Here is a 22,437-nt window from a genome sequence, read left to right on the forward strand (position 1 = left end):
CTACAAATCCATTACTGAAGTTAGAGACCCCCATGTTTTCTTTTAGTAACTGACAGGTCAAACAGGCAGAAAGTCACTTTGATATAATTGAAATGACAAAATATCAGCTCCAAACAGCAGAAAGCACATTCTTATGACAATCACATGGAAAATTCACCAAAATTCACTGTATTCCGGAACGTAAAATGTACCACAGCCAATTAAAACTTCAGCCTTCCATGTGCCCAAAGTGCTTCCCAAAATGAGTCCTTGTTTTGCATAATGGTGAAAATCTTGGTCACTTCTTGCTGTCCACTTGTCTGTTATGTTTACATCCTTTGACGGTCCTGGGTGTCATGGTTTCTGTTCTACATGGAACAAAATTCTCAACTTCCACACAGTTATGAAAAGAAACCGCTAGAGCGATTGTGTAGACAGGTTTGGGAGGGTCAGATAATAGAGGGGTAAAGGAACAGCAGACACTGCTGCAGATGAAGCATCGGGCATTCGCAGAATATGCTCCAATCTCTCACCGAGGATTTTCCCGTGACTGCTTGACTCCCATGCGGTTGCTCAACGTCCAGCCATGAGGACGGCTTCTCTCCATTTGTCTTTCTTGGCTTTCCTTAACCTCCTAATTGGCCCTTAGGAATTCTAGTGGCTGAAGGGCTGCCATTTTGTGTTTCCCACAAACCGTGCCGCAGATTGGTGCAGACAAGCACAGAACCATCCTGTTGGCTCAGGGCTCCTTGCGCTTACAGAGTGGGCTCTGTATATAGACATCCTCTCCATCCTTTACACTTCAAACACTACTTGACAGGAGACACATCTCAGGGAATAGGACAGGAAAATGCATTTGCAAGGTTTGGAGACAATAGTTGCCCTTGCAAGATTGGGTGACAGGAGTGACTCTCATGTGGGTGGGAGCCTTTTGGGGTCAATGCCAGGCTATTAAAATTTTTATATCTTTGTAGACTCTGAAAATGCTTTGATGTCCTATTCCCTTTCAAAGTTCTGAAATACAAACTTGTTGAGGATTTTTCATTCAGGCAATTGAAGATAAAAATGAAGTCTGTGTGGACAAAGGGAATATTGTGTGGGGAGGGAAAGGATTTGTTGCATATCAAGGGGAAACATCTTTCTGATACTATGACGCACACAGTACATGGAGTCTTATTTATGCCCGAATCATCCCTATGCTGTCCCCATTTCCACTTGAAGAAATCTGGACGGCACATCACAGTCCTGCCTTTCCAATATGATTTCCCTAGGACGATCTACTCTCTCTTCTTCCCATTCCTGCTGGATCCCTTTACCTCAGATATGAGTGTCAGATAAAGAGTGATCGTAAGTCCAGAAAATTGACATGAAGAGAGTGTATATGGCAGAAGAATTAGGCCATAAGGTATTTAAACTGATCTTAGCTTTGGTAGAAAAAATTAGATCATTTCTATATTTAAAAACCTGAAGAGTGTGGATTAAACATTGTATAGTAGGGAGAAGAATGATACACAAAAAGTAGAATAAGTGAGGTATTATGGTTTATGTGCATTGTATTAGTTACAAAGAGGAGTCTTGGTTTGGGCAGGAGGTGATGACAGCCACACTGAGCCAGCTGGGTGGTCACAAAACCACACGGGACTAGGTGAGTTCTCAGGTGACTCAAAATGATGCCTGATGATGCAGTCCCACCAATTGGGCTGATCAGACTGGATCTGCTTCTTTCTTTATGAGAAAGCGGAATTTAGCAAATAACCGGCACTCAGTCAAGTTATAGCCCCTCCGACTGTCCAGAGAAGGTCTCTTTCCCTGCCTGCCCTTCCTGGGGAGCTAGCATCTGTTTAACCTCAGACTCCACTTGAACACATCTGGGTTGAGGAGTATACAAGAAAATGTCAGTATTTGCCAAATTCTCTCCATCTTTCTTAAATGGAAGTAGTTGGTGGTCCTTTGTCACCCCGGTGTATAATGATGAGAATTGTGGAAATGGTGGGGAGAATTTTAAAAACATGTCACTTGGGCCAAATCAAAATATTGTTTTTAACTTTTATATCAAAAGAATTAAGAGGTTAAGATGCCACTGGGGACACCCATGTGCCGTGCTGGAGTGCCTGTTCCGAGTCTCTGCTCTGCTCTGCTTCTGATTCATTTTCCTGCTCGTGTGCATCCTGGGAGGCAGCAAGCAGGTGATGGTCAGGTGCTCGGGTCCCTGCCATCCCTGTGGGAGACTTGAACTGAGTTCTTGACTCCTGGCTTTTGCTTGCCCAGCCCTGAATTTTGTGGGCATTTGGGGAATAAATCAGTAGAGGGAGATTTCTGTGTCTCTATCTCTTTCTTTCTCTGTATCTCTCTCTCTGCCTTTCAAATAAGACCAAAATAATTAAAAAAAAAAAAAAAAGAATTAGGAAAAAGTGGGTAGACAAAAGAGTAAGCACAGTGATCAGACATCATAATTTGCTGTAACAAAAATAATAATGTTATAATTGCTTTTAAATTAAAATTTAAAGCATAAGATTTTCTGTTCTCTCCAAAATGAATGTATAATTTGTGAATCTGAAAAATTTTAAACTGTATAAATTTATTTTAAATGTATTTTTTCTAATATGGAGAAATAGATGCCTGCTAAAATATGTTTGCTAGAAATATATAATTCATTTTACCCAGCAATGAGTGCTACATAAAGAATTTTAGAATTCATGTTGCATCTTCAGATAATTGAAGAATTTCCTCCTGAACTTTTCTTACTTCCTGTCAAATGCTCACAGAATTATAACATCAAGTGTGTTGATTGTTTTAGGCCAAAATTCACTGGAAAGACTCCGATTTGAAACTGATTTTTTTTTATAGCACAAAAAATTGTTTCCTCCCCCTGTTCTGATTCTGGCTCACTGCTCCTGCTCTGCACAATGGACTCCCCATCTTTCCTGAGAGGAACACAGTGAGAAAAATCTCCAATGAAAGTGATTAGCATATAATTGTTTCCTGTAGACAGTTGACCTGTAAGGGAAATTTCTAATGTGTGAGGAGTCCTTGCCTCTTTTATTACCATAATTTTGGCATTTTATTTTAAAAAAAGTCCTTTCTGTTATGACAAAGAAGCCTTTAATTCATTCTAGCAGGTTTAAGAGTGATTTTGCACAGTTTTCAAGATAACAGTATTTCCTGTTTCATTTTAATAAGCTTAGTTCTTTATATTTTATCTAAGGTCTCATTTGTGTGTTTTGATGCATAACTTAGTATTCTATCAGTATATACTTAGAGTCAAATTTAAATGAAGTTGAAGAGGAGGGCCCAAGGTCAGATATATTCACAAAAATTACAAGGTCAATGGATAATGTTATTTTAAAATACATAATACAGAGCACTTCTCTTTTTTATTTTTATATCTAAAAATATATGACCCATGTAGTAGCTACTGATTGAGAGTCTTGAAAACCAGTTTGAGAGGCCATGTGTTGGGGAGGGGTTATAAATCACCTCACTTATCAAGGGAATACAGTTCTCCACTAAAGGGTAGCAAAGCTAAATATTCACCTTTGAGACTGAAAGTCTCTGGCATAGCTGCTGGCATATCTTCATTCAACAATGATAGCTAGTAATAAGTGTTTGCTAAATGAATAATTCAATAACAAGAATATTTATTTTTATTTCTCTAGCAAAGTTTTGACTTTTTCCCTTTTTTACAACTTCCTTTTTAACTTTATGGTTTTACATAAAATGTAAGCAGTGGAATTCACTGGAGACTTTATGAGTAAAGGAAAATGGAAAAGAGAGGGAGTGGCTACAGTTTCAGGCACAGAATAGGTAAAATACTCCCTTATATATCTTGCAATAAATTTAAGCATGAGCTGATAGGTGAAGTGTGAAATGGGCAAAGCATGAAGCCAATATTGAAAGGCATCCGATTCAAACATAATAGATTGTACAAATTGTGATTTAGCTGTCAATATCCGAGCACCTCAACATTTAGCATTACTTTTTGAACATTTTCCCAATAGGAGTCCTGTACTTAGGTTCAGAGGATCATGGATGAGCACAGTGCAGTGTTCTGACAAAATTTACTTTCGCCGAGACCCACTTTTTTGGGATGACTCCAAGAAGCTCCTCCCTATGTATTTGTGAGATTGGCACAGGATATGAATTGGGTGCACAAATGCATATCCAGACTTGGATGATTTGGGACAAAATTTCCTCTCTGGTCTGAAAATCTTCATTGCTTATTGGTGAATTTCCTTATTTGAAGTCAGAATTATGTAGCATCTTAGATCTTCAAGTGTCATTTGAAATGATGTTGAGATGATGACTTGGATGGATGATAAAAAGTCACTACTATATAGATAAGTGCGAAATGCACTCTAAATGGAGATGTAATGACCCCTGTGTCATGGAAGACTTGATGTGTTCAAAGAATCGGAAAGCAGCCAGTGTAGACAAAAGTACCGTCTTCAAGGAAATGGACACAATTCAAGTCTGTCAAGTAAGAATGCTTCTAGACCATGACTGGCATGATTTACAACCAAGGTAAAAATAAATGTTTTAGGGGCTGGAGCTGTGGGGCAGCATGTTAAGCTACCCCATGCAATGCCAGAATCCCATAGGGGCACCTTGTAGAGTCCCAGCTACACTACTTCCAACCCAATTCCCTGCTAATGCACCTGGTAATTCAGTGGAAGATGACCAAAGTGTTTGGGCTCCTGCCACCCATGTGGGAGATGTGGATGGAGCTCCTGGCTCCTGACTCTGATCTGGTCCAGCCCTGGCGTTGCAACCATTTGTGGAGTGAACCAGTAGATGAAAGACCTCCCTTTCTTTCTCCCTCTCGCTGTCTCCCACTCCCTAACTCTGCCTTTCACATACATGAAAAATAAATCTTAAAAAAAAGAAAGAAGTGTTTTTTCTCTGCTGTTCTAAGGGCAGGCATTTGATGCACTAATAAAGTTGCTGTTTGGGATGCCCACATTTCATATCAGAGTGCCGCGTTAGTCTCTGCTATTCTATTTTTTAAGTAAAAGATTTGTTTATTTGAAGGAGCTACAGGGAGAGATCTTCCATTCCCCTGGTGTTCTCCCTCGATGGCTGCAATGGCCAAGACTGAGCCAGGCCAAAGACAGGTGCCAGAAGCTTCCTCTGGGTCTCCTACATGGATGGCGAGGCCCAAGTATACTTGGGCCATTTTCCTCTGTGTTTCCCAGGCCATTAGCAGGGAGCTGGATCGGAAGTGGAATGTCTAAGACACAAATTGATGCCAATGTGGGATGTTGGCATCACAGGTGGCATCTTTACCTGCTATGCCACAACACCAGCCCCACTGCTGCTTCCAGATAAAATGCAGTCTGGAAGGCGGTAGATGATGACCAAGTACTTGGGTCCCTACTACTCACATGGACGACCAGGATGGACTTCCTGCTGTCTCTCTGCCATTGTCATTCAAATAAAATATAAAGAGATATCTAAAAGCCTACTTTAAAGACATTTTAAAGATTTATTTATTTATTTGAAAGAGTTTACAGAGGGAGGGAGGGAGGGAGGGAAAAGAGATCGTCCATTCGCTGGTTCACTCCTTAGATGGCCGTAATGGCAAGGGCTGGGCCAAGCCAAAGTCAGGAGCCAGGAGCTTCATCCAAGCCTTCTACATGGGTGCGGGGCCCAAGGACTTGAGCCATCCCCTGTTGCTTTCACAAGCCATTAGCAGGGAGCTGGATTGGAAGCAGAGCAGTTAGGTCACGGATCAGTGTGCATATGGAATGCTGGCCTGGCAGGCAGCAGTTTCACCCACTATAACACTGATGCCTAAAACCTACTTTTCAAAATAATGCAATTTTAAGCTAATTTTTTTTTTTTTAAAGCACAGAAGGTGAGAGAGGTAACCCTAGTGAAAATTGCAAGCCTTGGAGTCATTAAAGTGAATGACCAATGCTTGGTTTTTCAAGGACCACCCCTGGCTACCTGTGATGCATGTTTCTAATTTGGACTGTGGATGCCGAACTTAATTAGGAGGTATACCTTTCCTCCATACTAATCATTCCCAACATGTCCTATGTAGAACACGGATTTTAAGTGTTGTTAATTGGAGAATTTGGAAACTACTTCAAGGTTTAAATGTTCTCTGCATATACTGAGGATAAGCCTAAAACATTCTCAAGTCTTTAAACATGCAAATATGCATTGTACATGAGCAATTATACAATTTATGTGGTCATTTTTCCCAAGCTATCTCAAAGTATTAGAGTTCCAGGGAACAAAATTTCGTCATTACTGCTACAGGAGTCTCTACAACAATAAATCTTCCTTGATTCTTGACAGCGTATTATGAAATACTATTCCATTTAATGTATTTTCCAATGAAAGAGTTATGAAAGCCCTACTCTTAAAGAACATAGAATGGGCTATTTATTCCCTTAGGCGAAGGAGGCTAACTAGATGATTTTATTTCTGAAAGAAGTTTTATACCTAGATGTTGAACAGCCATAATCTAGCCAAAAACAAATTCGGAATGCTAGCCGTCAGGAAAATCTTCTCCAGCTACCATTAGAGGTGCTGCTGTGATTTGAGGTCATCTTAATTAATTTTGGATTCACCAACCTGGTATTTACTTGAACTTTATCAAATGCCATATTAATTTGGCCTGATTTCATGGAACCAATTGTCTAAAATAATCATGCTATCCACAAAAGAAAAAGTAGATAATTCTGTTCGTAATTCTGAAATAGATGGCTGCCGTTTTAGTAGCTTTATAACCATACCTATGAGGTACATGACATGTGTTCTCTTTAGATGAATAGAAATTTAAAAAATTCTCTAACATTCATTAAGTTACAAAGTAGAGTTTTCAAGTGTTCTTGACTTAGTTCCCCCAGTGATAATATAAATCCTTAATATATTGTCCGCACTATTTACTGTTTCACCCACTTTCACATGAATTCCTTGTGGGGAGTGGCGGAAGGATATCTTTTAAAGAAGTGTTTTATTGAAGGAGTTTTCAAAGAAGATAGCTGCTGTAAGCATGCTAATTAGATATCCACTGCTAACAATCTTGACCTCAATTAGGTGAAGGATTCCTAATTAAATCGTTACAGACTTTTGTGTTAAATGGTAATTGAATGCCTAAAAGTTCTTCACAATTATATCATATTAACAAGAATATATTTGCATCTTTAATGCTTTATTGATTTCCAATTCATTAGAAGGCTGTTAGTGTTATTTTACCAAGTCACTGAAAGCTTTACAAATGGTTCTTCAGGGTTCATGAGCTTAGGGAACAGGTTAGAAAAACAGCAAACGTTGTGTGACCCATTCAGCAGTTTTACAGACTGTTACATTTTAGCTACTCCTTTCTACAATTATCCTGTATCTCTTTAATAGGCATCTGCAGGTAGGAAGAGAAGCAGTGAAATTAGACAAAATCGGACCAAATAGACGTGGTCTAGACCACTCTATTTCTGTTTGTAAAACTCTTAGTGTCTTTGAGCATCTTTTATTTGGGTTCAAGCCTATTTTTAGGGGTCTCTGTTGGTTGGCTTGGCTAATTTGGTTACACACATAAAATGTTTAGGTTTCAGTGTATTTATATTTATTTATTTCACATGAATTACATGCCAATAATGATTATCTGTGCTCTTAAGGGACAGAGTGTGACTCCAAATAGTTTCTCTAATGTACCATACCAGATCTGTTAATGATGCTTGTTTTACTTTGAGGAGTCATCTATACTGGCATTACTCAGCCAACTGTTGGCAGGAGGATGTACAGGGCAGCACAACCCAGATGTTTCCTTTACTACTGTCTGCTTACTTTATCATCAGCCATGAGCCTAAATTAATCTTTTGAACTTTAATTGGTCACTTAAAAGGATGGACTTAATTTCAGGGGGTCTAGATAGATTTCAACACCTTGCTCATAAGATGTGAGTCAATATTGCAAGCTGTGTTTTTTTCAGCAGTCATCAGTAGTGTATCCTTTTTGTTCTAATATAAAAAGCAATCTGAGAAAAATAATTTTTGTCAAAATATTTATCTTCCAAAAATACAACCCACCATGCGCCATGGTTTACCGCTTGTTTTCAGATTGTGTCACAAACTAATACCATGTTCAGAGTCTTTCCAGCTGGATTTTAAGGAGGCTACTTTCATTCTAGGATGTCTTGGTCTTAACTTACTGCATGTGACTCATCTCTATATTAGACTCAACATCTACCATAGTTTTTAAATCACAGTAGTAGAAATCAGATACTCACATGCTGGGATCCACTAAAAAACCCAAAATGGTTGTAATCTTTTTCCATTAATATCTCCTAGAAATTTTTTAGGTGATGAAAATAAAAGCAATCACACAGGCCTTTTAAAAAGGAATATCTTCACAGAAATTTCATGGAGAAATATTTATTTGAAGTTAGAATTCATTCTTAACTAATATTTAAGTGAACACACCCTTTAACTATCAGACACAAAAATAATAGTTTTATTCTGCCAGCTATACAGCCTTGGGATAGAAATTACATAATTGCTAAATCATGTTTTTCACTGGATGTGTATTGCAGATCCATGGTATTATTTTAGGGAATACAATTTTATTAAGTATTCACATACTTTTTAAAAAATGCACTTCCCTTCTTGTGCTTTTTTATTTCTTTAAAATTTATTTATTTTATTTAAAAGGCAGAGTTACAGAGAGGCAGAGAGGCAGAGAGGCAGAGAGAGAGAGAGAGAGGTCTTCCATCTGTTGGTTCACTCCCCAGATAGCTGCAACAGCCATAGCTGAGCAGATGGGAAGGCAGGAACCAGGAGCTTCTTCCGGGTCTCCCACATGGTTGCAGGGGCCCAAGGACTTGGGGCATCCTCCACTGCTTTTCCAGGCCATAGCAGAGAACTGGATAGAAAGTGGAGTAGCTGGGACTTGAACTGATGCATATATGGGATGCGGGCACTGAAGGCTGTAACTTGACCTACTATGCCACAGCACTGACCCTCGCATATAATTAGAAATGAACAACATTTAACAACAACAACAAAAAGCTATCCAGAGTGGACTTTTGGCTTTAGTGGTTTAAGACACTACTTGGTACACGTATGTCCTGTCTTAGAGTGTCTGAGTTCAAGTCCTGGCTCTGCTCCCAATCCCAGCTTCCTACTAATACACACCCTAGATGTTGTAGGTATTTGGGGACTGAACCAGCAGATGGAAGAGCTCTGTCTGTCTCTGTCTCTTCTCCCCACGCCTGTATATCTTATAAAATAATACCATTTTCAAAAATAGTAAAATAAGGAAACCAACAAACATAATTTCTGCCTGTCACTAAGATCCAGATTGTTCCACCAATGAGCAGGTCTGTCTTTTTACCTCTCTTCTCATACAAAAGAACAGAAAGATGATGCGACTTTATAACGATCATTCATTTCACTTATCCATATTAATCTCTTTGGTCAACTTAGAATGTGATAAGATTTATTTTCATTTTTTTTCTTCAATGCTTTTTTTATACTTACTGTGGATCCGTGTTTCTTCTTTCTGAAAATTTTCTTTTAAGTTATTTTGCAAGGCACATCTGCTGGCAACACATTCCTCTTTTTGGTTTGTCTACATGAGTGTTTTTTCTACTTCCAGCATGAGGGACAATTTTCACTGGATGTAGAACTCTGTGTTGGTGTGTTTTGTTGTCATTTTCTTTCAACACTAAACATAGTAAACTCTTTCCTTGGTTGCCTGGTTTATGATGAAAAGTCCATTGCAATGCCTGTCCATGTTTCTCTAGATGTCAAATCATTTCTTTTGGCTCCCAGCTTCTTTTGAAATTTTCCTTTTGTCTTTGATTTGCTGCAGCTAGAATGTGATATTCCTGGATCTAGACTGATATTTTTCTTGTTCTGTGCTCTCTCAACTTTCTGAATGTTGGTTTGTTGTCTCATTCACTTTGGAAATATCTTGACTGTTCTTATATCAGGAATTTATCCTGTCTTACTCTCTCTTTGTTCTTTGTCTACCATTCAATAACTCATATAAGACTCTCCGACAATGTCCCACCCTTTTTGAGTTTCTCCTGTTGTGAGTGGGATGTTCTTTTTGCTTTTCAGTTTGGGAAGTCCAGGTCATTGATTGTTTTTCTTTGGCTGTATGCACTCAACTGATGAGACCATCAGAGACCTTCTTCACTCACCTTAGTGTCTTGGTTATCAAGCGCTTCTCTTTGTCTCTTGCATTTCCCATCTCTGTTTACACTGCTCTCTCTTCTTTACTATTGTTCATTTTTTCCCACTAGGGCAGACTGCTTTACAGCTCGAGGGATCTTCATGCCATTTTGCTTTTGTTGCGATTCTCTGTGGTTTTGCATCTCAAGAGTTTGAGGTGGCTGTGTACTTTGCCACATAAATCCAGATGTGGTCTGCTTTATCTCCTTGTGTTCCTCTCTTACGTGTCAAGTCACTCTGTAGTTTATTGAAAATTGACAAATTCTTTGTTTCTAGTAGTTCATAGTTTGTAACCTTTAGATTCTGATTCTGTCATTTGTTTTTCCCCTGGGAATTCTTGCTAACGTGACTTTCCCCCTGTCTTGTGATTCTGAATTAGGAGCTCACCCTTAGTCGGTCTTTAGAGAAGAAACTACCTCTTGCAATGATAGGGTGCCTCGTCTGTTGTAACTATGCTACTAACTTCTGCAAGACAGAAGTTGTAATAACAACTGTGAACAATTTCTAATTCATTTCTTAGCCTGATTCTTTTTTTTCCAATTACAACAGTGTTGTGAATTGAGACCCCTAGGACACATGAGGGTATGCCTCTGCTTATAAATATTTAGGAGATTATTTTTCTATCTACAGCCCAGACTAAAACAGGCAAAGTCCCAGGGTTCCTCCTGTATTTAAAGGGTAATAATTGGAAATACTTGCTCGTATGTCTCGAAGCATTTCAGATTCAACGTGTGTAAACATGAGCTCCCTGTCTTTTCCCTGGGGCTAGCCTGTCTCCAGAGCTACAGAGTTCATAGGAGAAAGCTTCATTGAGAATAAGGGCCTGACTTCGAAGGTTAGGATGTGGTTATAGGGATGCAAATGGGCAAAGATTCTCCAGAGTGTGGGCTGGTGGATGACAGTTGGTGATCCCTCCAGAGGGCATCATGCCTTGTGTGTTGGGGCCCAGCTCTAAGAGAAGGAAAGAAGAATAGCTGAAGAAACATTTTTAAAAAGAGAATCCTGTGGTGTTGTGTCATCGATGACTTAGAAGCATGGGCTCTATTTTATAGCAAAACCATCAGATGAGTAACCTAAAGAAAGCAGGATTTAAGGGAAAAAAGATCATTTCATTAAATTTGACTAGAAGGGGCAGATAACTGGAGTACAGAGGAGAGGGCAACATGGATTTATGGTAATAATCTAGTTAAGATAGGATGTGGTGATAGCATCAACGAACACCAACTACTTATGATAAATCCGTGCCATCAAGAGTTAGCGAACTGAACACTGGGTTGGCTATAGTCACTGAGAACCACCACTTGTAAAGAATCTAGAGGGTTTCTTGTTAGGTTCTTATAAATGTCTTAAAATGAATTACTGCTTTTTAATTTTTTAAAAATTTTCTTCAAAATGCATGTCAAGACTTCAGCATAGAATCTCCTGAGCACTGACTTCTGGCTCATGAGTTTCGAGGGCTAAAAGTTACTTACTGTGTTGAAATGCATTCACCCATCAAGAAATGCTTTTGCCAAGTTTTCTTAAAATAATTTCTAACTCTGGATTCCTCCCCAAACCCACCCACCCCAAACCTGCTTTCATCTCATGATAAATGGTTGCTCTACTCTTAGAATACTTGAGACGGAAATCCTTGGGCTCATTTTAAAGTTCTTTTTCACAAATCCCATTGACTCCTAAAGCACATCCTAAAAGCTGTGCCTTCCAAACGTACCAGAATGCAAGCCTCTCTTTCCTGCACATTTGGAGTACACTGCTAACTCATTTACATGCTTCTACCTTCCCCGTAACAACGTCTGATGCCACGGAACAACCGGTGCGAGCCTTTTCTTTATGTATTCAGAACACAGCACCTTATTTACGAGTCAAACCACATCACACCCTGCTCATAACTCTGATGACTTCTCGTCTCACTCAGAATCAAATTCAAAGTTCTAAAGCAATGCGCCTGTAAGATGCTGGCTGATGTGGCCAGCAAGTGGAATATGTTACTCCCTCAGGTCGTTTGGGTCTTTTCTCCCCATGTCAATGCTTCCGAGAGACCGTCTCTCCCCAGGGGCTATCATAGTGTACTGCATCGCCACGCCTCTTCACTCTCTCACCAGCTGTGTTAATGTGCTTCATTCTTGCCCACAGTACTGTTCACAGTCATGTATCTGCAAACTACCCAGCTTCCACCTGGTGGTCACCTATGAATCTGCCTCCACAGAACTTGCTGCTATTCCCACTGTAGCCCCTTCGCTGCCAGGAGCAAAGGAGCTGCCCTCTCCACATGTTGCCCGCTCATTGGTGGTTATTTCACTCTGGCGCTCAGACTAAAATGTTGTCACGTAGTGAAACATGTAACAGTAAAAAAGCCATGTTGATATTAAAAAGAAGAGGTATACAAACAAGGCCTCTGGTCTACTCCAGGTAATGGTGACTGTGCATCAGGGGTTCCATGTGATGAGCACTTCAGGCTGAGGATCAGCTTACTGCAAAGGCCATGGGGCAGGAGAGAGCAGGACCCGGTCATGAAACTGAGAAAAACCTGATGTGTCTGTTGAGTACAGAGGAGCCGAAGATAGTGAACAAATGTCTGAAGTTACAAAGAAATTTTGAAAGACTGTACAGAGCTGGAGAGAAAAGTGTTCGTTATCCATTGGTCAACTGGGCAGTTGGTACAGTTCTAAGCAGGCGCATCAGGTGGTCATGTGTCTAAGACCATGATTATGCCTCAAGTGCAGGGAATTGGGGGATTTTTGCAGTAATCCAGGGACAAGAAAGGGAGAGTAGGAACTGGGGATGAGCTGTAGTTATAGAACCGTGGGTACTTTCCTAGCGATGTTTGGAAGTTTGGCTTGGCTTAGTGACTGCAGGAAGAAGGTAGGAGGTTTCAAAAATGCATCCCCAATTCATGTTTTGCTCACATGTGAGCAGACTGGTGTTATTTCTTGATGGGGGGATCAGAATTCATGAGTTTGGATTCACACATTTTTCTCTTGCTGTGGCACTGATATTTAGAAACTGTATTATTTTCCTTAAGGACACCCTGACCTCCAAATTAGGAAAACTAAATGGATAAGAAAGCTGCATATGTGAAGACTACCCCCATGTGTGAAGGCATCTGACTGAGCCATTGTTTCAATGTCCTAGCAAGTAACTTGCCCTTCGTTTTCTCCTTGCTGTGCTGCTAAGCAGTGATTTACTTACGCTTGTTGCAGGACAAGGTGGGAGACTTTGAACCAAAAGGATATTTTTAAAAGTAATTCTTGTCTGAAAATAATTTAAAGTTTGAAATATGCAATAAATAATACGTAAATAATAAAGCGATCCATCTTCTAGGAACAGTTCTCTAAAGAAGCATGTCTCAAGGATTATCTTCACTGTCAATAACCAGAATTCTAAATCAGAGGCAGGAGTGTAGCCTTTGAAATATTATGTCAGTGGAAAAACTTAGAGCGGGCTCATTATTTAATTTCAGAGGCTACCTGAGTGTACTTAAAGAGATGAGAAAAAATAAACTCAGTAAAGCATTTTATTGAATTAAAAATTGTTAGTGAGTTTGACTATAATAATTCTGTTTGATGTACATATGAAAATATGTGTCTCTAAAGGACCATCTGAGTTTAAAATATGAGATTACTTAGATGCTTTGATTTAACAAGACCAAATATCTGAATAATTATATTTATTTTCACTTTTTATATTGCATGCCTCAAAATGATTGCAGAAATGGAATTAAAAAATATGTTTATTTTGGAGCAAAAAATATTTTGAAATCCATGTATATAAGAAATCTTTGGCAGGTGCGTGGCTCACTTGGCTAATCCTCCGCCTGTGGTACCGGCACACCGGGTTCTAGTCCTGGTCGGGGCGCCGGATTCTGTCCAGGTTGCTCCTCTTCCAGTCCAGCTCTCCGCTGTGGCCTGGGAAGGCAGTGGAAGATGGCCCAAGTGCCTGGGCCCTGCACCCACATGGGAGACCAGGGGGAAGCACCTGGCTCCTGGCTTCAGATCGGTGCAGTGCGCCAGCCGCAGCATGCCAGCCATAGCAGCCATTTGAGGGGAGAACCAATGGAAAAGGAAGACCTTTCTCTCTCTCTCTCTCACTGTCTAACTGCCTGTCAAAAAAAAAAAAAAAAAAGAAATCTTCAAAATGTTCTCAAAAATACATATGGAAAAAGCATTCATGGATACAAAATGTTTTTTCCACCACAATAAACTTACGTTTTATATCTATTTTCCCATGAACTTTTTGAACCCCTCATGCAAATGGCTGCTATTCCATAAAAACAACCACAGTCATAAAGAAATCATTATTAGAAATTAAATGCAAGAGATTAATTTTGCAGTTTGGTTCAGAGTCTCATATTCAAGGAAACAAAAATGTTTGATCTAATTCAGAAGGTGATAAATACAAATAACACAACTGGGCATCTAACCATTTCTCCATTAGTGCTGAGAATTTTCTGACTTTGAAAGTCATCCAAATGCCCCACATAAAAGAAAAATCACAGGCAGCTCCCTTTGAAGTAGATCTGACATGAGCCACCTCCAACCAGGAAAGCACACTGAAAAGGAATCTTACATTTTCTGATCTGGATGAAGTCACCTCGCTACTGTTGAGCATGACTGGATAATTAGAACTTGAGTGGAAATCTATAAGCAGAAATGATTTGGAACTAGACTGGTTATCCTTGAACAGATATGAATAAATGATAACAAGTTAAATAAAACATGAGGATATCATCTTTGTGTTTATATAGCATTTGTCTTGATTTTCGGGAGACATTACATATAGCAAGATTACTAGAAAATATGGAATAATCACTTCATTACCAAACACTATTCATAAGAAATGTCTTCCTAATTTCTAGGGTTGGGTTCTAATAAACAAATCTGCTGTGAACATTTGTGTGCGTGTCTTTGTGTGGACATGTTTTCACTTTTCTAGAGTAAACACCTAGGAGAGTTGAATTGCTGGGTCACAGGGGAAGTGTATGTTTAACCCCCTAAGAAAGTCTCAAGATGTTTTTCTGAATGGCTTTACAATTTTACATTCTAATTGCAACAGGCAAAATCTTTTGGTATTGTCAGTTGCAGTAGTAGTGCAGTGTGTTATTAATTTGAATATCCTTGATGACTAATGGGATTGAACACATGTTCATGTCTTTAACTGAAAGTGTACATTTCATTTTGTAAACTGTATGTTCAACTATTTTGCCAATTTCGTTATATATTTTTGTCGATTGTATATCTTGTTTTAATTTTGAGAGAGAAAGAAAGAGAGAGAGAGAGAAACAGAGAGGATGTCCTGATCACTGATTTATCCTCCATATATCTGCAACAGCCATTCAGGCTTCTACCAGGTCCAAAGCCAGGAGGTGGAAATGCAATCAAGTCTGACTTACAAGTAGTGATAGGAACTCAATTACTTGAATTCTGAGTATTGTTCCCAGGAAGCTGGGGTCAGGAGCTGGAGCCAAGAATCAAACCTGGTACTCTGATATGAGATGAGGACAACTTAAACACTAGGCTCGATGCTCACACCCCACCTTCTTTAGAGTAGACATTTTTTTTTTTTAATCTGGAAAGGCTTAGGTTTACCTAAAGTGTCCCTATGCACCCATGTTGTTGACATTTTGCATCAGAATGATTTATTTGTTAAGTTCATTGAACCAGTATGGATGGATAAACTGTGGATAACGAAAGTGTACTCATTTTTTCTGGTATTCTTCACCTTACGAGCTGTCTTGGTTCAGAATCCCATTCATGATTTTTAGGGGTCATGGCTTCTTTGGCTTGTCTTGCCTGTGATAGTATCTCAGACTTCATGTTTGGTGGCCTCTTATGTTATGAGTAGTACTGAATAGACATTTTCTAGAATGTCTTTCTGTTGGGATTTCTCTAATATGTTTCTCATGATTAGCCTGAAGTGATTGGTTTTGAGGGGAAAGGGTTAAAATGTCATTTTTACGTTATCACATTAATGGCACATTGTCAATGCAAGCTGGAATATTGATGTTAACCTTGATCATCTGGCTGAAGTAGTGTTAGGTTTTCTCCCCTGTAAAGTTGCTCTATTTCCTCTCTCTCTCCCTACAGTCTTTTGTGGAAGGAAACCATTATGCGCAGACCGCACTTAAAAATGCAGGGGCAATGCCTCACTTTGGTGACCATGACTCTACATAAAATATTTGGAATTCTTCTGCTGTTCTGAGTCTTCTCCACCATTTACCTTTTCAATCATTTACTAATATCAGTATTTAGCTCATGCATAGGTATTATCACTTTGGGTTATAACCTAGTACTTCAGGGTGTGTTTTGTTGCTGAAATTATTCCATCACTGGCCATTGGGCGCTCTCTCAGTTGACTCCCATTTACTGTTCCCAACCCCCACCCCAGAACTTTCTTAACTTCTGCCACAGCAAGTTGTACCCAGCTCACCTTCTGCATTTTTTTTTGTTCATTCCTATAATTATTTCTCCAAAGACCCTTATATCTTTTGATTGGATAATGATGCTGGAAACCAACATCTGGATACATCCCATATGCTTACTAGTAAGTGGTGCATTTGAACCCTGCCAGCTGATAGAATAACAAAATACAGGTATAGTCACATACTAAACCATGCATGTATACAAATCTCACATATTTCTCTATATATCCATCTGTATAGATGTGAAACTAAACAAGAATTCATACCAATGTCTGCAACTCTAAGTCATTACCATTTAGAACTTTCTAGCCTCTTTTGCAGTTCTGAAACCTCTCACTCCAACTTGGGAAATCTGGCTCTCATCATCTGTTGGTCATTTATTTAATTTGTCAGTTCTAGCATGCAGGGGCAGTGGTTTGGAACGGACTCATACCTGAAATCTGAGCACAGTGTTTCTGCACAGTTTCTCTTGTCTTCAGTTTTCAAGGACTCCAATTATACGTATGTTAGATCTTGAGTGTTAGTCTGTGGCTACTAAGGCATGTTTTCTGTTTTTTCTTGCTTTCCCTTTTGTGATTCAGTTTCTGATCTGTATGTCATATTGTAATCCCTCCTTTTGAGTCATGCCTCAGATAGTAAACAAATTTCTTGAATTAATAATTTAATGAAGTTTTATTTAAAATTTTATTTTATTTTAAATCTTATTTAACTTTTTGGCTTTTTTATTTCAGTTCTGTAGTAAAATTCTCACTTTTCCTCTCTATTCATATCTATCTATCTATCTATCTATCTATCTATGTATATATTACCAAAGTTAATTTTTCATTCCCTCTTTTATAACTTCAATATTTAAACTATGTGAGAAGTTTTTTCCTACTTATATTGCCTTTTTTGACAACTGTATTATGCTTTATTGAATATTATGTTATTTGTGAAAATTTTATAAGGTGTTTGGATGCTCTACAGTTATTTATTTTTATTTATTTGAGAGGCAAAGAAACAGAGTGCTCGTCTTCTAGTTCACTCCCTGAACACCTGAAATGGCAAGGCTGGCCAGGGAAGCTGAGAGCCAGGTCTCTATATTTATGTCTCCCACGTGGATGGAGGGACCCGACCATGTGAGCCAGGACCTGCTGCCTCTCAGAATGGGCATCGGCAGGAAGCTGGAGTCAGAAGTGGAGCTCAGATTTGAATCCAGGTGTTCTAATACCAAATGCAGATGTCCCACATGGCATCTAAACCACTCCTCCAGATACCTGGCCCGGGGGCTTTTCTTTTGTGCAGACTGGTAGGATTTTTTTTTTTTTTCCTGGAATGCCGATATAGTCCACACAGATCCCTTTGATCCAGAAATGGTTGGTTTTTGTGTTATTGTCTCTTAATTCAAGGCCACAAATCTTCAGGACTCTTTGGCAAAATCTGTGCTTTCCCCTCTAAGCACCTGAAAGGTTCTGCTCTGTGTATTTAGCACCACTGAGGGTATTCTCTGCTCCTTAGCATTCGTTGTAACATTCTAGAGTTTTCTTGATCAGCTGTGTGCTGCATCCTCAGCTTCGTGTCAGCAAACGTTTTCTAAGGGACATTGCATCTAGATCAGGCAATTTCTCAATGGTAGGCCTTGTTTTTTAAGTGATGGCCACAGAGGAAGGGAAGGCTTCTATCTCTTTGCCTGCATCCTAGGAAGTGCAGTAAGTCCCAGCCAACTGGTTTCTCCTGGGTCTGTGTTCCCTGGACTATGGATGAGAAGACAGTGACGTGCAGTGCATCATCCTGGTGAGTGTAACATTCATCTCCTAGCTCCCGCCTCCCCAGCTCCCACTGCCCAGGCTCTGGCTGTCTACACTTTTCTCAGATGCCTTTTGTAATTATTTTACTTATTGTTTCTGGCTTCAGGGGTTGTTCCCAAGAGACAGCTGAGTCTCATACAAACTTCCCTGACATATATGGACAAGAGTGTAAGTTTGCCTTAGCAATTGCAGAGTTTAGACGAAGATTTTTTTTATCCTCTCCTGTGAGAAGTTTCCAAGGGAAGGAGATGGTTAGTTTGAAAGCAATAATAATTAGAGTTAACTAACACAGGGAAATGACTCACAGTAGCTTTGAAAAATCTATGAAACTGAAAACTTGCTCTATCCCATCAGAATGGAAAAAGTTTCTAAATTTTTATTTAACATCTAGGTGAATAATTAATTAATAAGTAAGTAAAGTCCACAACGTCTGACATCTGTTTTTCTTGTGGTTGAGAAAGGCTTAAATCTGAAATCTACCTAACAAATTTAAAAAGATCTTAACAATAAGGTAAGATGATTTTGTGGTCTGTAAGGGGATTTTTTTTTTTTTTTTGACAGGCAGAGTGGACAGTGAGAGAGAGACATAGAGAAAGGTCTTCCTTTGCCGTTGGTTCACCCTCCAATGGCTGCCGTGGCCAGCGCGCTGCGGCCGGCGCACCATGCTGATCCGATGGCAGGAGCCAGGTGCTTCTCCTGGTCTCCCATGGGGTGCAGGGCCCAAGGACTTGGGCCATCCTCCACTGCACTCCCGGGCCACAGCAGAGAGCTGGCCTGGAAGAGGGGCAACCGGGACAGAATCTGGCACCCCGACCGGGACTAGAACCCGGTGTGCCGGCGCTGCTAGGTGGAGGATTAGCCTAGTGAGCCGCGGCGCCGGCCTGGGGATTTCTGTTAGTTCATGGAGAGTGAAATTTAAATAAAAGTTTATTGTACAATAATTTGAAAATACATGTAAATTTTTCATTGTAAACTGCATTTTCCATGAGATTTTTGAAGAACCTTTTCTGCATAGACTTTTTTTTAGCTAAAATAAGCTTTTTATTCATTTTTATTAACTTTTTGAAGCACTCGACTTTCATTGAAAGAGGAGCTATAGAAATGTAAATGCCCAGGAATCCTTACACAGTTTTAAACGAACCGAGAAAATATTCTTCATAATAATTTTGTAAAGGAGGATAGCTGAAATGATCTCTTCATTAAATGTTTGCTTCATATTTAATGTAGATTTTTAAATATATGTGATGACTTGTGTCAAACCTTTCAGAAACAATCACACTTGTCATTTGCAACAGAGACTAAAGTAGCATTCCCCATCGTGGTGAGATGCAAGTGCACAAAAAACAACACCACTGCTAACATTTTAGGTGTGAAAAAGCCATGTACTTTCAGTCCTAGTGAAAAATGCACAAAATAAATGAAAGTTATGATGTGGCGTGACATAAGCCAAGCACAGGAAAGCAAGTACCACGTGGTCACACTCCTAAGTGGAATCTTAAGAAGTTGATTCCACTAAAGTGAAGAGTATTGTAGTGGTTACCAAGGCTGTGGAGAGGAGAGGAAGACGATTGGAGAAATGTTTATTAGCAGGTTCTCCCAAGCTGTAGGCAGATAGGAGTAAGGAATTCTGATGCTCTATTGCACAGTCGAGTGACTGTAGATAATGATAACATAGTGTACATTTCTTCATTAAAAAATCTAGAAGAGAGGACTCAATGTGTTCTCCATGAGGAAACGTTAAATGTTTCAGAGGATAGATATATTTACTCTGACTGGACGTTAAGCAATGCATCCATGGATCAAAACAATACGTGATGCCTCATAAATATGTATTTTTTGTAAATACATATTTTTTTAATTTTGCTAGGTATTTTAAGTATTAAAAAGGATTACAAGGGGCCAGCGCTGTGGCGCAGCAGGTTAACACCCTGGCCTGAAGCAACCGCATCCCATATGGGCTCCGGTTCGAAACCCAGCTGCTCCCTGCTCCATTTCCAATTCAGCTCTCTGCTGTGGCCTGGGAAAGCAGTAGAAGATGGCCCAAGTCCTTGGGCCCTGCACCCATGTGGGAGACCTGGAAGAAGCTCCTGGCTCCCAGCTTTGGATCGGCGTGGCTCCGACAGATGCGGCCAATTGAGGAGTGAACCATCGGATGGAAGACCTCCCTCTCTCCTCTCTCTCCCCCTCTTTGCCTCTCCTCTCTCTTTGCCTCTCCTCTCTCTCTGTAACTCTGACTTTCAAATAAATAAATAAATCTTTTTATACCAGAGTAAAATTTCTCAAAGTGGCCATTTCTACCTGTTCTTCCCAACTTTCACCTCTTTCAGACTAAGCAGTCATTGGCTGCCTGCTTTAACCTGCTTGGGGAGACAATAGTATTACACTGTAAAAGATGACAGATTCTGGCTACCCATCAGTAAACCTGGAGGCTGGTTTCAATGTTGCTGTCTATCTGTTGCACGATACTGCGATAATCACTCTCTATTTCTGGGATCCTTACTGCTAGTCAAAGAGGCTACATTAGAAGACGTGCACGATTCTTTCAAGTACACACATTCTCTTCTGCAGTGGCAATGTGTAATTAATAGCTGAAGTACTGAATGTAATTACTGTAGGAGTTTGGGGAATCAAAAACTTTAGTTCCAGCAATGGGGGAGGAAATGATGAAGGATGTGTCACCAAAGACTTCGAGTGACTACAAGATGTTTAGTAATTGGCTTGATCAGCAAAACCAAACTGTCATCCAAAAAATCCCCTTTTAACTGGTAATCACCTTTATCTTTTATTTTCTGTGATAATAATATGAGTCACTTATAATCAAATTAATGAATGGTTTATCAAATGGCTTCCTGCTTATTATTGAACTGAAGTATATGGATGTAGGACTTAAGTCTCATTTAATAGTAAAACACACAGCGGTTATTTTAAGTCCAGATTATTTTCAAGAGTGAAATTCCCAATATTTCAGCTGTCTTTTACTGATGAACTGATTCCTATGACAATACAAATTCTCTGGCAGGAAAGTAGGAGACGTTTTTAAATGGCTCCCAGATGTGGAAGGGTTCTGGTTATGTATTCTACTTGAGTTCCTGTTGCTGGCCCCATAATTGTGTGTGTCTCCATTCGCAATCAGAGAGCAGCACGTAGAAAGATCTACCAAGTGTGGCAAATAACATTCGCTACCAACTGCTGCTCGTCATTTTCTTTGACAGAATCAGCTCATAATTAGAGACTAAAGTAACATTCCCCATCGTGGTGAGATGCGAAGGCACAAATATCAACACCACTGCTAACGTTTTAGGTGTGAAAAAGCCATGTACTTTCAGTCCTAGCGAAAAATGCACAAAATATTAGGATAAAGTAAGTAGATGCATTGCATGGATTTACATCCACATTATTACAGAACACAAAGATTTGTGCGGTTAAGAGAGAAGACATGGAAAAATTTTATTTTTGTATCTGCTTTCCTACATATAAATTATCCCAAATTAATGATTTATGCATGTGTTTCAGTTAGGCTACGGTCACTTTAATATCCCTTGGATGATGAAGTTGAGATGCTAAAAAGATGTTCTTTACTGAATGAGAATCTTTCCTTGGTGCCTGTTGCCTTATTTTTTACAAGAATTTTCCACCAACTGGAGCCCTGTTAGAGTCCTTGCATGCAATTTTTACTCTGCCAGCCAGGTTGTTAATTGTTGATGGAAGGGCATTCTATGTGGCTACGTAGTGAAAATATAACTGCTGCTGATGAGACAGAAGAAGTCATGGTGTGAATTAAATCCTAAATCACAAATTTCGATCTGTTCATCTGGTAGAGACGAGTAGAGAAAGTTGGCTCTTTGTGGCAAATTAGAAAACCAAGAATATTGACTTCCCCAGGTGGACCCATGAAAAATGCAGGCGATGTGTCAGAGTTGCACACCTGATGTAAATCAGGTAGATGGAGAGGATCACGGCAAGAGTTCTTCCAGACATAAATAACTGAGCGCTATGTTATGAAAAACACTGCTGTCAGGGCAGAGTCTTCAGCTAAACCAGACCCTGCACAAGTGAAGGAAGTAAACAGAAA

Source organism: Oryctolagus cuniculus, chromosome 18, assembly GCF_051225735.1.
Source record: "Oryctolagus cuniculus isolate XC-2025 breed Fujian yellow rabbit chromosome 18, ASM5122573v1, whole genome shotgun sequence".
Lineage (NCBI taxonomy): Eukaryota > Metazoa > Chordata > Mammalia > Lagomorpha > Leporidae > Oryctolagus > Oryctolagus cuniculus.